Genomic DNA, 15,877 nt, shown 5'->3' on the forward strand with positions numbered 1-15,877 from the left:
AACTGAAAGCTTTCTCTCTAAGATCAGGAAGAAGACAAGGATGTCTACTCTTTCCACTTCATCTAAACTACAAAGGAAGAAGTAAACTCATCTCTGTTTGCATGACATGATCTTATTTGTAGGAAACCTTAAAGATTACACACATACATCCCTGTTGAAACTAATAAACACATTAAGCAAACTTGCAGGATACAAAATTGACATGCAAAAATTAGTTGCATTTCTATACACTTACAATTCTAAACACTTCTATATACTAATGAACAACTTGAAAATGAAATTAAGAAAAGAATCCTATTTACAATAGCATCAAAAAAAAAAAAGAAATATTTAGGAATAAATTTAACCAAGGAGGCAAAAGACTTGTACACTGAAAACAAAATACTGGAAGAAATTTTAAAAGACATAAATAAATGGAAAGACATCTCATGTTCATGGATTGGATGACTTAATATTGTTAAAACGTCTGTACTACCCAAAGCAATCTACAGATTCAGTGTAATCCCTATCAAAGTCAAAATCCTTATGAAGTGGCATTTTTTGCAGAAATAGGAAAAAACATCCTAAAATTCATATGGAATCTCAAAGAATCCCAAATAGGCAAAACAATCTTGAGAAAGAAAAACAAAGCTACAGGCCTTACATGTCCTGATTTCAAAACATATTACAAAACTACAGTAATCAAAATAGTATGGTACTGACATAAAGACAGACATATAGACCAACAGGATAGACTAGAAAGCCCAGAGATAAATCCTCAGATATATAATCTTTGACAATAGGAAAAGGATAGTCTCTTCAACAAATGGTGTTGGGGAAACTGGACAACCACACACACACACACACATACACACATACACAAAGTTGGATCCTTACATACACTATGAACAAAAATTAACTCAAAATTGATTAAAAAGCTAAATATAATGCCTGAAACTATAACACTCCTAGAGTAAAACATAGGGAAAAGCTTCATAACATTGGACTTGGCAAGGATTTCTTGGATATAAAACAAAGAGCAAAAATAGATACATGGGACTACATCAAACTTTAAAACTTCCATGTATTTTTTTAATTAAAAATATTAATTGAAGTACAGTTGACTTATAATGTTGTATTAGTTTCAGGTGTACAGTACAGTGATTCATATATATATATATATATATATACTCTTTTTCAAATTCTTTTCCATTCTAGGTTATTACAAGATATTGAATATAGTTCCCTGTGTAAAACTCCTCTGTGTTAAGGGAAACAATATGAAATATTCTGGTATTCAAATACCCAGGACTGAATAACAATAATTTGACAGTTAATCATTCTTTAAGTAAAATTGTTGTTCCGTGGGGGCGAGGGCAGGCAGTGGCTAGTTGAGCTCACATCTCAAACAACTGAATGAGCACTTTTCCTTATGCATGTAACCATCATACAGCAGAAGTACTTTAAGTGTACTTCCATTTCATAACAGAGAATATTGAAAAGACAGGTACTCAAGGGCTGACATTTAATAAACCTAATTTTTCTGCTTCCATAAGGACATTCTTATATTTTTTAAGATTTTTTTTTGATATGGACCATTTTTAAAGTCTTTATTGAATTTGTTACAATATTGCTTCTGTTTTATGTTTTGGTTTTTTGGCCGCAAGGCATGTGGGATCTTATCTCCCCCACCAGGGATTGAACGTGCACCCCCTGCATTGGAAGGCGAAGTCTTAACCACTGGACTTCCAGGGAAGTCCTTAAGGACATTCTTAAGTGAAACAGGGAGCACATGGTGGTGAGGAGCACAATGGCTACTGGTGTGGACTGGTACCACTGCTGCACTTCAGAGACTGAGCTGGTCAATCACTGCTGATCTACAATCGAATAACCACAGCCCTTTTTAGTTTACAAAGTCAAATTTTCTGTTATTCCCATTTAATGCTGACAATACCACTTATCATTATCTGCCATTTACAGACCAGAAACTGAGGGATAAGAGCTGAGAAACTTCCCCAAAGTCTTCAAGTTGTCAACTGGCAGTGCCAGCTCTTCTGACATCAAATCCCATGCACTAGGAAACACCACCTCTCACCACCACCCATCATTGACTTGACCCCCAGAGCCATACCTGGTACCAAGCCATGAAGTAAATGAGTCTGTCTCAGGGTCTCCTCACTTCTTTGTCCCTCTTTTTGACACTGTGGGTGCTCAACCATCCAGATGTCTACCCTGTCCCCACCCATCCTCATGCTCCTCTCCTGCAGCATTTTTGCGTCTGCCTCCCTCAAAACAGTATTAGTACCTGACATTTGTTCTTTGCATTTGAGTTTTATGAGGCATTTCCCCATGCATCATCTCCTTTGGATTTTGATCTTCAAACTACTTTGTGAAATAGTTTTTCATTCTCCCATTCTGCAAGGAAAATGAGGCTCTTTGAGGTGGGAATTTGCCCAAGTTCACATAGCTCACCTTTCTTGTGCCTCCTTTTCTTAAGATCTTTCCAACCTCTAACAGATTTATTTATAAGGAGGTTTACATGATGGATAGCTTCTTTACATGTTCCTTCCAAGAACTATTAGCTTTATGAAGTTTAAAAAAAAAAAAAAAAAACTTGTATCTATGAAATGACTCCCTAACCTTGAGACTCTTAAACGTCATCATCGTTTGTGCCTCTCCAGGAGAATGATTACATGTAGAACTGAAACTGGGCCATGGAGAAACAGAAATGATCATAGTTTTGCAAGTGAAGGTGTAATGGGTATACATTTTTGCAAATTGTAATAAATAAATATAACTATTTACATTTGGAAGTGATAGTATCATCCACTGTGTTCCTTTCATCTCACAGGACATCTCAACAAGGCATGCATCCTCCTCTGAAGCCACAAACCACAAGAATAATATAACAGATGTGTTCAGATTGGATACACACAAGAGTATTAGCAGAAATTAGTTGAATAGCATTTAATGATCGCGTTCTTTGAATAGCCACAGACCATTCTGTAGGATAACTAAATGCCCAATTAGAGTAAACCACAAAGAGTTAAAAGGAAAAAGCATCGGAGCCCAAACCTGGGAGGCCCTGCTTTGAAGTTCTTTTACAAGAGTATGGCAAGGGGAGGGAGTACTTTAAACTGAGGAAACAGGAAGTACCTGGATAAAAAGTTTATTTCATTTCCTGGGGGGGTGGTCTTTCCAGAAGTGCTCTTCCAGGAAATCAGGCCTTTCCCACCTAGGTGTTCAGGTTTCCTGAGAAGAAATAGATAACATCCCCCTGTCACAGTGTGGAGGATCAGCTAGTCAGTAAAATTTAGCTGCAGAAATCTGAGTTTGCCCCACTCAGTGTTATCAGCTCGAAGGAAGAAGACTTTGAAGAAAGGGCAGGGGAGAGAAGTGGGTCTGAGGAAGAGGCTGCAGTGCAGACTAGCCTTCTGGAGAAGTAAGCAGAGCCCAGAAGGAGAAGCGGAGGTAAGGGACAGGTAGCTGAGGGTGTTTATGCACGGATGTGCGAGACGGGGCTCCATCCCCTGGGAAGAGCCTAACTGGGCACCGCACCCACTGCAGAGATGATGCAGAGGATGGTACCTCGGGGCGGAGGGGAGGACATCATTTAACACACTGAGCCCTGTGCAACTGAGACCTTCAAGTAAGCCATTCTCAGATAATTCCGTTCTGTCCGCAGCTCCACCGGAAGGACCGTGGCTGGAATGGCCAGATTTGCGTAGACCGCAGTGACCCCTGGTGGAGGTGCACGCCAGCCGCCACCCACTCGGGGCCGTGGGGCTGGGCAAAGGGGGTACACTTTGAACGAGTTGCAGGATCGTGGCTTCCTTTACACACACAATTTCTCCGTCTTCCCAAACAGCAAATTATTCAGTTACGATACGCTGGCTGCGGCTATCCATGCGCCATGCTTCCTTCTGAAGATCACTTTCCCCCATCCCTTCATGTTCAACTAAAGCGGACTTCCCGTCGCATTCAGCCGGCTCCGCCCTTCCTTCCCTGGATGCACAGCACTCGCATGTCCTGCTTTTTTCACATGCTCCTTCGTTAGATGCCGCTTCCCCAGCTCATCGTTCTCCTTGAAGTCCCAGCTGCCTCTTCTGTTCTGATCCGAATGAACCCAACTTCGCTGGTACTTTGTCTTAGCCAGCCTCCTTCTGATGAATCCTGCCAGGTCGCCACGTGGTGTGGGGATCCCACCAAACTTTTTTTTTTTTTTTTTTTTTGTGGTACGCGGGCCTCTCACTGTTGTGGCGGAGTTGGGCCTCTCACCGTTGCGGAGCACAGGCTCCGGACGCGCAGGCTCAGCGGCCATGGCTCACGGGCCCAGCCGCTCTGCGGCATGTGGGATCTTCCAGGACCGGGGCACCAACACGTGTCCCCTGCATCGTCAGGCGGACTCTCAACCACTGCGCCACCAGGCAAGCCCTACCCACCAAACTTTTTTAGTGATTTGGTATTTGTTGAAGCTTCAAAAACTCTTTTAACCGAAGAGACATTGCTGGTCTTGCAAAGAGCCCTGTCCAGTCACAAGGGACGTTGAGAACGGCCAGAGTCCCCACTGATCTTTGCCAGCACGTGGCTCTGTTAGAAACTGCAGGCGTGTGACTGCAGCCAGGTGATGGGTCAGCACTTTCCTAAAAGGGGAACATCCCCAGAAGAATGAGGAGCAAAGGCTTTCCATGCAGGAGTGCTTGTTTCTGAAAGTATGTGAGACAGCATTATTCCTGAAGAAACTTGGTGGTAGTATTTTGAGAGAAGTATACGTGCCTTGAACCAGTACATTTGCTTATACGTTTCTAAGAGTTAAGAGATAAAAAGAGATGCTGTTTTTCTCATCATAAATTTATTTCCATACCTATAGATATTTTTAGAGACCTTTCTGATTCAGGAACGGAGATGAATGTGGTGTTTCTTGGAAGTGTGAAGGTACAGTAAATAACCTAATTCTGAAATATTTGGAGATTTCACAGAAGCCTTGAAATCAATGCTCTTTGAGTAATTGTCAAATAAAGTAGGAAATAGACCTGGGTAAGTACATAGGATAGGAAGACAAATCACTGTAGTCTAAATATGACACAGGTAATTCTTTTCAACTTCCAGTATAAAACATACTTCAAACCGAAAAGAACGTGCTGAATGAACCCAAACAATTCTCATCTTAGATGCCACAACCATGCAGTTTCTGGCAAAGGATCGGGGTGTGTAGGCAGATGTTAGCCTCTGGGAGATGGGTTACAAGGTGGGTTAAAGAACTAATGGAAGCCTCAAATTTATTTTGCCCCTAAAAACGTTTGTGTTTCGGAGAATTTCTGGGAAACTACATGAGATCATTTTAAAAAATAATTCCTAGGCGTTGCCCAGTTGACAGCCAACATAAACATTGTATTCTCCGGGATCAAAGAAACTACCCCATCAAAGAAAAACTGGACAACGCCAGGAATTCGATCTTTCAAACTGTTGGATAAATGCCGCCAAAAGAAGAGGAAAGCATAGGATGTTTGGAAAGGAGGTATAGCAGAGTTTTCTTTAATGCTGAGACTTTAAAAAAAATTTTTAAATAATAGTAGTAGTAGTAAAATAACAGGTATTTATTGAGCATTTTGGGTGACCCAGCGCTATTTGCTGAGACCTTTACACATACTCTTTCATTTCAACCTCACCAAACTCCAGTGAGGTAGGTACTATCATTATCCTCCTTTGACAGCCGATGACACTGAAGCTTAAAGAGGTCATTAACTTGCCTAAGGCCACAGAGGAGTGGACACCGGGGCCTGTACCCTCAGTCGGGCTATTTTCCTCCTTTCTGGGCTAACACTTCCTAAGCACTTGCTGTTTCCCAAGCACGCTTCTTGCAGGTGTTGACTCGTGTAATGCTCACAACAGCAGCCAACGAAAGATACGCTAACAATAGCCCCATTTTACAGGTGAGGAAACTAGGGCACAGAGAGGCTGAGGAAGCTGCCCACGGCCACCCAGCTAGTAGGTGCCACAGTGGAACTCAGACTCAGGCAGTCTGAGCTCAGAAGCCAAAATCTCATCACTTTCTAATACTACCTCTCATGTAGGATTAAAAAAAATTTTTTTTCCGTCTGACATATTTGGTTTCTGAGTTGCAGCCTAAACAATTAAGCCCGCCATTCAAAACATCAGGGAGAACTAATATTTTCTTTATTGGCATTAATTTCAAGCCCCGGAAGGACTGGAGAAAATCATGACAAGGAATGCCCACGGATGACCCAGTGTTTCATTATCAGCTACTGGCCATGTCAGCAGAGGTGAGATACGGCGAGTGGAAGATTTGGGGAAGGTTTTGGTCACCAAGTCAAAGAAATGGCGGGTCATGCCAGGAGGAAGCAAGCAGGACCTGCCGGCCAGGGCTCCAGAACTAACTTCCAAATGGAGCAGAGACAGTACAGTAACCAAGTGGGCCTGGTACCTGATTCCTCGCCTCCCCCCCAAAAAGGATTACCCCCGAGCACTTGAGTCAATCCTCCTTCTAGAGAGAGTGTAATCTGATGCTGGTTTACTACATGTGTCTTTCTTTTAACAGCTTTCATTGAAGACTGGATATATCTAGATCCAGGATAGATGTGCCCTTGAGGGGGGCGTTGGAAGAATGATCAGGAACATGCTGTACACATATTAAAGTGTGTTTTTTTGGCGGGGGGGGGGTTGTGGGTTTTTTTGCAGTACGCGGGCCCCTCACTGTTGTGGCCTCTCCCGTTGCGGAGCACAGGCTCCGGACGCACAGGCTCAGCGGCCATGGCTCACGGGCCCAGCTGCTCCGCGGCATGTGGGATCTTCCCGGACCGGGGCACGAACCTGAGTGCCCTGCATCGGCAGGCGGACTCTCAACCACTGCGCCACCAGGGAAGCCCTAAAGTGTTTTTTAAATAAATAAATATTTGTGAAGTCCTCACAACGTACAAGAACTTCATCTCTTACTGTTCCTATCAGCCAGCTGTTTGAGATGAGGAAGTGATTCCTCACGGTGGTTACGATAACTGTCTTCTTAAGCTTGAAAGAACTAGTCCCCTCCTTCCCAACCCCCATCCTACAATAGAAAATGAAGACAAGGGAATTCCCTGGTGGTCCAGTGGTTAAGACTCCACGATCCCAATGCAGGGGGCCCAGGTTCGATCCCTGGTCAGGGAACTAGCTCCCACATGCTGCAACTAAGAGTTCAGATGCCGCAACTAAAAGATCCCACACAAGGCAATGAAGATCTCACATGCTGCAACTAAGACCCAATGCAGCCAAATAAATAAATAAATAAATATTTTTTAAAGAAAGAAAGAAAATGAAGATGATATCTAAAGGCCGTTTCCTAGCAGTTCTGTACTTACAAATGATGGGTTACACCACCAGCTGAATGCCAGTGGAGCAGTCAGGATAGAATAGGTTAGGCTGCTGTAACAAACACCCCCCAACACACACACATACACACACACACACACACACACACACACACATCTGGGGCTTAATACAATAAAGGTTTATTTGCAGCTCATACTACATGTGTACTGTGGAGTGCAGGATTTGGTGATGGGGGTGTGCCTCTCAACGTAACCATCCAGGGGCCCGGCTGCAGGGTTGCTAGAAGATCCCTCTAGGGAAATGCTTCTGTGATACCAGAAGAATGGGAACAGAATTGTGCATAAGCATTTAATATTGCCTCCTGGAAGTAACATATAACTTCCATCCACATTTCATTGGCCAACACAAGTCACACGATAAGCCTAACTTTTAAAGAGAAAATAAAATACAAACTTAGCATGTGCCCAGAGAGGAGGAAAATTGGACTCTTTATTTAGGTGCAGTCCTAATGGCTAAGACATTGAGTAAAGGAAATTTAATGTCAGAAACAGGAGCTCGTAATCATAAAAAAAAAAAAAAAAAGGAGGCCCCCTTTAACTGTGTGGATCTCAAACTAAAGGCCTGCTTGATGAATGACTCAAGACTGATGACAGGTAATGTTTCGGTAAGTAGGTGTGTACAAGAGGTACGGCCGGATGGAGCTGGTGTGGCCAGTGAATATAGAGACAAGGACCGAAAATCTACTGTGCAGCTACCAGTTTAAGAACTTAACAGCTGAAGCCTGAAGTCACCAGATGCACGCAGGCCCTGCAGCCTCAGAGGAGTGGCATATGTGGACGTTAGGAAGGGGAGAAATTGGAAACTATTTTACCCACAACCCTGTGACTCAATGAAACATGTTTCTTAATGAAAGCAATCGTGCAATAGGCAAAAACTCAGTCCTGGCAGACTTCGGGATTAGGCGGCAACCTCTCCACACAGGACTTTCAGACTTTGGCCTTGATCTTTGACTCACTAAATTTCTCTATGACAGAACACTGGGACAAAATGACCTCTCATTCCTGATAAAATTTAACTAACACTTTTTGTGAAATAAAAGAACAGGCAGGACCAGGAATATGGGAAGAAAAATGGGAGCTCATCTTGAGAGGTAAATGTTCATGGCACTGTCCATCCCCAAGGGCTTCTCCCAAAAGGAGGATATTGTCTGTAGGGCCCGGATTTCTCTGTAAAATGGGAACACTGTTGTCTCTGATGAAGCTGGCGAGTCATCTGCCATCCATACCAATCTCATTTGCACTCTATAACCCCTCTAGAAAGTATAAAGCACACTTTTAAATCTCAAAACAAGGACTCGGTTTGAGTCAAGCAGGTGGACAGCTGAGAGGGCTAAGGTTATTAGCTGGACCCATCTTCCTGTTGTTCAGGGCTTTCTGCTCTGCAGCTGTGAGAGATGCAAAGCTTCTCTCAGTTACTTGGGTACAGATCCAACATGCTCCAGAACGGCCAAAAGACAGCACGACAAAGAGCTATAGTCTCTGACTACTCGGTGTGTTCCTCCCACAAGCAATATAGGGTTCACCTGGAACTTCCTCGAAATGCAGACTCTCAGGCCCTGCCCCAGGCCTGCTAAACCAGAATTTGCATTTTAACACAGTCCCTGGGTGATACGTACGCACCCTAGTTTCAGAAGCTCTGTTCTCCAGAGTTTTAAACTACCCATGAAAGATGCCTTTGCTACCATCTTCAATTGAACAGAACTAAAAATCAAGACCAACTTTTCCCAGCCTGCCTTCTTTCCCATCTTGTTGTCAAACAGTCAAATTGACACCAAATGCCCAGGTAATAATTCACCTGCCTCAGAGCCTTTCAAAAGAGCTGGTATTTGCATGAATGGAACTGCCCTTACTTTGGACAATTCCATTTCAGTATGTCCCTATAAAAACTAAAAGTATAATTTTTTTCTTTAAAAAATCAGTTTTAAATACTTGCTTCTATAAGCTGTACACTTATTTCTCCCACACTATTAATTAGACACACACATCTGACCATTTTATTTCTAACTATCTCTTCCCCCTCCACCAACATCTGCCAAGTACAAACAGGGATAAGTGACGGTTTACACAACGTGCGCAGGTATTTCTATTTACAGGGATTCAATGGAATGTTGTCTTTTTCATTTGCTTTGTTTGTTTTGCTTGAGACTAGCTGGGCAGTCTGGACTATGTCCTGCTTTGCTATATTCATCTGGTCTAGTTGAACATCCATATCTGAAGGCATCAGTAGAAAGCTGAGAGACACCACCTGGCAAGAAATCTCCAGTGACCTATTCTCTATTTTCTGAAAGTTTTGAACCAGCACAACATGTTTACCTTAAAATGTTAACGCTTAATATCAGAGCAGTTTAATTTGAAAATAAGGTTTTATTGTGCTAAAGAAAATATCATCATGATGTATGTGTTAATTATGTCTCCACCTGCTTTGGGAACTTAAGTGAAGCAAGTAGACAGACGTTAAACTCAAGGAGTCTGCATTAAAAGGATATTTTGCTTTTCATTAGCATTTACTTCTCAACACAAAACTCCATTTTCTGCCCTCAAAAGCTGAAGTAGGTAGAGCTGATGCAAAAGCGTATTTTAACATGATTGGTGGCAACCCAGACACTAAGTTCGCTGGAGGATTTCTATGACACACTGTTCTCAAAAACCTTTAAATAATCTCTAGTAAAACGGAAGAGGGAATATTTCCAGGTGACAATGGGGCTGGAAGTGATATGACGTTTGTACGTGATGGGCTACTCATTTTTCTGAAATAAAGAATCTTGTGAAAGGAGGAATTATGACTAGTATTTACAACAGATTTTCATAAACATCCCCAAATTCCAGGCACAAGACAAAAGGCATGACTCAGATCACAGTAGGTGTGATGGCCGGGGAAGTGGTCCTGGGGAAGATTGCTTCCCTGCTGCCTGAGAATAGCTCTGGGGAGATTTCTGTAGGAAGCTGATAATGGGCTATTTCATTCGAGGATCACCAGTAAAAATCTGGTTTTGATCAAGAGCATTTCCTTAGCTAAAAATGTCATGTTTCCAGACCTCGATTTGATGTTTTAGTAGATCGCGGCTGAAAAGACTGAGAACTTGAAAAAACAATATGAATGATTGTGATTTTTTTTAATCTGTGCTGCCACGTGAATCCATGTGATAAGATTATCTTGATGGGTGTGGCTTGAGTTCTCCTCCACGCTGTGGTTTTTAGGGGGCTGAATGTCGTGTCTCCCTGAAACCTCTGCAGTCCCACGTGTAGGAGGCATTCCTGGGAGTGCAGGAGGCGGTGCTCACAGGAGTTTGCTTAAAAGCTCACACTCTGAGGTCCCACCTGGTCTGGGGTGGGCTTAGGAGTCTGCATTTTTATAATATGGTTCTGAGGAGGTGAGCTTCAGAACAAGTTTAGAGAAAGGCTGACTACAACCCAGTTAGTTCCTCATCTTTAAGAAAAAAAATCCGTATTAAAAAAACAGAAAATAACAAGCGTTGGTGAGAACGTGGAGAAATTAGAAGACTTGTGCGCTGCTGGTGGGAATGTTGAAGGTGCAGCTGCTGTGGAAAACAGCATGGAGGCTCCTCAAAAAAATCAGACATACAATCACCATGTGATCGGACTTTCCTGGCGTCCAGAGGTTAAAACGCTGCGCTTTCACTGCAGGGGTCACGGGTTAGATCCCTGGTCGGGGATGTTCCGCATGCTGCAAGGTGTGGCCCCCCCAAAAAATTACCGTATCACCCAGCAATCCCACTTCTGGGTAGACACCTGAAGAGTTGAAAGCAGGGTCTCACAGAGTGAAAGGCAGGGCCACGGTCTCAGGTCCACCCCTTCCCTTCTGCTCCTCTACTCAGTTCCCAGAGATTCCCAGCGAGGAAGCAGTTGAGCTGTCAGGCTCCCAGGATGTGGGCCTGGCTTGTTGGGATTTCCTCTATCACCTCAACCCTTTCACCCCGAGGGAGGAGTGCACAAGGCTTTGGAAAGTGCAAAACAGCTTCTCCTCTCAAACAGGCTAGAGATCCGTATTCTGGGATGGTCAGAGTCAATTCCACGGTCTAGGGGGAGAGGTGGACCTCAGAGAAGTGTTTGTCCCGGGGAGCTCACACAAACTTCAAATGCAAGTTGATATTTTAAATTCATCTTTAAAAGATTTCCATGTTACGTCACAAACACATTTTTCTTTTTTTCTTTTTTGGTCTTGGACAAAATTGACAAAAATGTTCCTATACCATAGTTCGCTTAAGTTTTACAATTACATAACACACACACACACACCCTTATACATATCCACCAATGTATATATACATCCACATACACAGTATTAATACCACATATATATATAAACACACATATTTAATAACTACATCCTTAATTAATCTGGTTTCATATGTGTATCTATATATACGTCTATTCATGTCTATAACTTCAAAGAGGTGATGGTTGGGAGTGGTCTTTGGAAGAAAACCCTGACATATGAATGCAATGTATTTTCATTACGCATCACTGGGTGAACAAATTGGACTCCTTCCTCCTCACAGAACTTACTGCAAAATGCAAAAGAGCTCACCTTCTCACAGAGGTTAAAAGGAGCCTGCTTTCCTAAAAAAAAAAAAAAAATTAAAGAAAATGACTCCTAACAACAGAGGACATACAGACAAATGTAAGTCATGAAAAAGAAATGAATGTAATTTGACATTAGCTTCAACTGAGAATTAAACCATTAACAGTCTGGGGTAAACACATTCTAAGCAAAGACCCAAACTCGACCTAGCAGCCATCTAGGAAATGTCCTGAACTAGTGCACGTGGATCAGAAGGATCTAGACCAGTTCTGCTGCCCAAGGAGGGTTCTGAACCTGCTACTACCAGCCAGCCTTGGGTTTGCGGGACAAATCTAGTTTAGACCTTGAAGCCCAGGGCAGGTTTGGAGTAGTTTAGGGACTCCTGGAGAGAGGGTAAATGAGTCTCTGTCGAATCTCTTTGTTTTAAACCGATTTCAGAGCACAGAGCCCAACTCAGCCCAGGTCTCCCCAGGTCCGCATAAGAAGCACCCAGTGGACTTCCAGAACCCCCTCATGCCCCGAAGCCTTGAACCTTGACCAAACCCAGAGAAAATGACAGTGCAGCCTGGTCTTGCCAGGCGAGAGCTCCAGTGTGTGGGCTTCACAGCCGTCTCAGAATTCAGGCCAAGGCTCCCTGGGGGCTTTCATTAGACTTGGTACCCAGCTCTGCAGGATGCAGATTCTCCTGTGATGTCTACTGCAGATAAACGCTCCCAGAGGAGAGTGCAGACAGGCACCGCTCTGCCGAGGCTCCACTGTGAGGCGACAGAAGGCAAGGGATGGATTCGAGAGCTATGCGCTGCCGCTGTCCGGCACTGGAATGTGAAGAGGTTTTCTTCTAAACCTTTGAGAGCTTCCTGTACTCACTGTGTAGGTGGCGTATTTGGATCTTTTTCTTAGGGAAACATATAGGACTCTTAGAGGAAACAGGACAGACATAAATATACTAACTTTTTGTTGAGGCTGTAGGTTCTGTGAACAATAGCGGTTGCCAGTATGAACAGAACAACTGAGAAATGTGTTACTCTTCTTGTATAAATATTGCAAACATAATCTTTATGTTTTCTCCATATCTGTTTCCAAAGAGCTCAAAAAGCTTTTCAGAGAGTTTGTAAGAGGTTCCCAAGCCACCAGCTGCGCCAAGGTTAGTGTGGGAAACCTTGGTCCAAGGCAGCCGGAGACCCAGTCTTCCTCTACATCTTCCCCCAAGGTCACTGTCCTGCAAAATCCGGAAGAATTATCATAGATCTTTAACTGGTGCCTCTTGGATGGCGTGTTGCATTTAACGATGAGGCGAAGAGAGATAAAGAGATTCTCGTGGCTGGAGTTATCTTTGGTCATAGGACCTAGATTTCCCAAGGCCTCCATCATCAAGTCCTCCCCAAAGTGGCCCATGACAATGACAAGTTTCAGTCCAAATATAACTCACCCCTCCACCTGCTCTGTAACAAGTTTATTTATTTTATTTTTTGGCTGCACTGTGTGCAGCTTGAGGGATCTTAGTTCCCCGACCAGGGATCGAACCCAGGCCCACAGCAGTGAAAGCACCGAATCCTAACCACTGGACTGCCAGGGAATTCCCTGTAACAACTTTAGAGTGAGGGTTTTCTTCTACTTTTTTCCTATTCTCCGTGGTGGAGTGACCCGCATAGGACAGTTGCTCAATAAAGAGTCAATTCTCAATTAAACTCACTCCAGTGTAATTTTCATTTCTGTAGTTTTGATGACCTGAAATCGTTCCTTAATTTGTACAAGAAGGGTAGGCAGAGAGAAAGTGAAACTGTTTGGGGGCCGCTGGGAGCTTGGGCAGGGAGCTAAGTTTGACCTAAGAACCACAGAATCAGGCACAAGAAATGTAGCTTTCACATTTATTTGAGCCTCTGTGCCCGTGGACTATTTAAGGAAGAGCTATCAGGTGACAATGAACAGGTAAGTCCCATAAGAGGGACCTTAGAGCCCACCGGGTCAGACCATTTGCCTCCACTGAAGCCTCTCCAGTGATGGTCACTCTTTATTGTAAGAAGACAAGCATTTCAAGGAAGCTTTACCTATAAGGACAGCCTTCTGGATATGCTACCAAAGTGGTCTTCCCCAGAAGAGAAATAAAGGAAAGGTGGAGGGCATGTGTCCTGGGGCTGGCTCCCCACGAAACAGACGGGAATGCAATGGAGATCTGGGAGCAGGATGTTTACTGGAAGGGCTCTGGGTGGACCCCTGAGGGGGAGTGGAGGACTGGGCAGAGGGAGAAGCAGAGCAACAGGGGCCTTAGCTAGTCTCCAGGAAGCTCTGGAGCCTGGACGGCCCTTCAGAGTTGTTCAGTCCCTCTTATGGACTGAATCGTGTCCCCCGCAACTCACATGTTGAAGCCCTAACCCCTAGAACCTTAGAATACAACTGTATTTGGAGATGGGACCTCTGAAGAGGTAATTAAGATTAAATGGGGTCATAACGGTGGGGCTCTAATCCAATGATTGGTGTCCTTATAAGAAGAGGAAGAGATGCCAGGGGTGGGTGATTAGAGAAAAGCCCATGTGAGGACACAGCAAGAAGACATCCATCTACAAGCCAATGCTGAAACCGTGCACCTCAGATTGGGACTTGAACCCACGCGGCTGGGACTCGAACTCGGCCGAAACCCACAGTCTTCCAACGGAGATCACACACTTTAATGAAGCTCAGGTTCTTGATGTCTCATCGCAGAAAGAATTCGGCGAGAGACAAAGTGATAGGTAAGAAGTGGATTTATTTAGAGACTGTGGGCCCTGCCCCCTTCCCTCCTGTTCCATGTTTGTAAGTCACCCAGTCTGTGGCACTTTGTTTTGGCAGCCCGAGCAGGCTGGTACACACCCCCTTGGCCAGTGCATGGATGGGAGTGGTCCCCGGGGAAGGGGTGGCCTGTCGGGTGAGGAGCTCCCTCTCCATGAGGCATTTATTTCAGAGGCAGGGCTGGGTGCTGCGGGCTCTGGGCTGTGCACCACGGCACTCTCTACAGCAAGGCCCCATGGCGGTCCCATGAGGCAGGTAAAGGCCTGGGACGATTATGAGGAAAACAGTGCAGGGGATGAGGATAGTATTACAGGAATCATCTCAGTGACCTGCCGTCATATCAAGCCTTTAAAATCTTGAATAAGTTTGCATTCATAAAACAGCACTTCAGAATCCAAGAGATTGTAAAGATCATCTCATCAAACCCTGTACTTGAAAGCTGGGGGCAAAGAGGCTCAGAGAAGTTGAGATTCTCCAAAGATCTGAAGGCCACTGGAAAATCCAGCTGGACCCAGGACCCTGGCTTCCCAGGGCTCTCTCCAACATGCCTGGTCCAGCTAAAACCAGTTGTATAGTCCCCACAACTATAGTGGCTCTAAATACAGGGGGTTTGGGGGGTTTTTTTTGTTTCTTTTGGCTTCACCAGGTCTCAGTTGCAGCACGTGGGATCTTTAGTTGTGGCACGTGGGATCTCGTTCCCTGACCAGGGATCGAACCCAGGCCCCCTGCATTGGGAGTGTGGAGTCTTAGCCACTGGACCACCAGGGAAGCCTCTCTAAATACATTATTTATTTATTTATTATTATTATTATTTTAAATTTATGTATTTATTATTTATTTTTGGCTGTATTGGGTCTTCATTGCTGCGTGTGGGCTTTCTCTAGTTGTGGCGAGCAGGGGCCACTCTCTGTTGCGGTCCGTGGGCTTCTCATCGCAGTGGCTTCTCCTGTTGCGGAGCATGGGCTCTAGATGTGTGCGGGCTTCAGTAGTTGTGGCTCGCAGGCTCAGTAGTTGTGGCTCGCGGGCTTAGTTGCTCCACGGCATGTGGGAATCTTCCCAGACCAGGGCTCGGACCCGTGTCCCCTGCACTGGATTCTTAACCACTGCACCACCAGGGAAGTCCCCTAAATATGGTTTTTAATTAAAGGTCCCGGCTTGAAAATAAAGACAAATGTAAACTGCACTGTCGGTAAACTTGGCAGTG

The sequence above is a fragment of the Pseudorca crassidens genome, chromosome 18 (assembly GCF_039906515.1).
Source record: "Pseudorca crassidens isolate mPseCra1 chromosome 18, mPseCra1.hap1, whole genome shotgun sequence".
Taxonomy (NCBI): Eukaryota; Metazoa; Chordata; class Mammalia; order Artiodactyla; family Delphinidae; genus Pseudorca; species Pseudorca crassidens.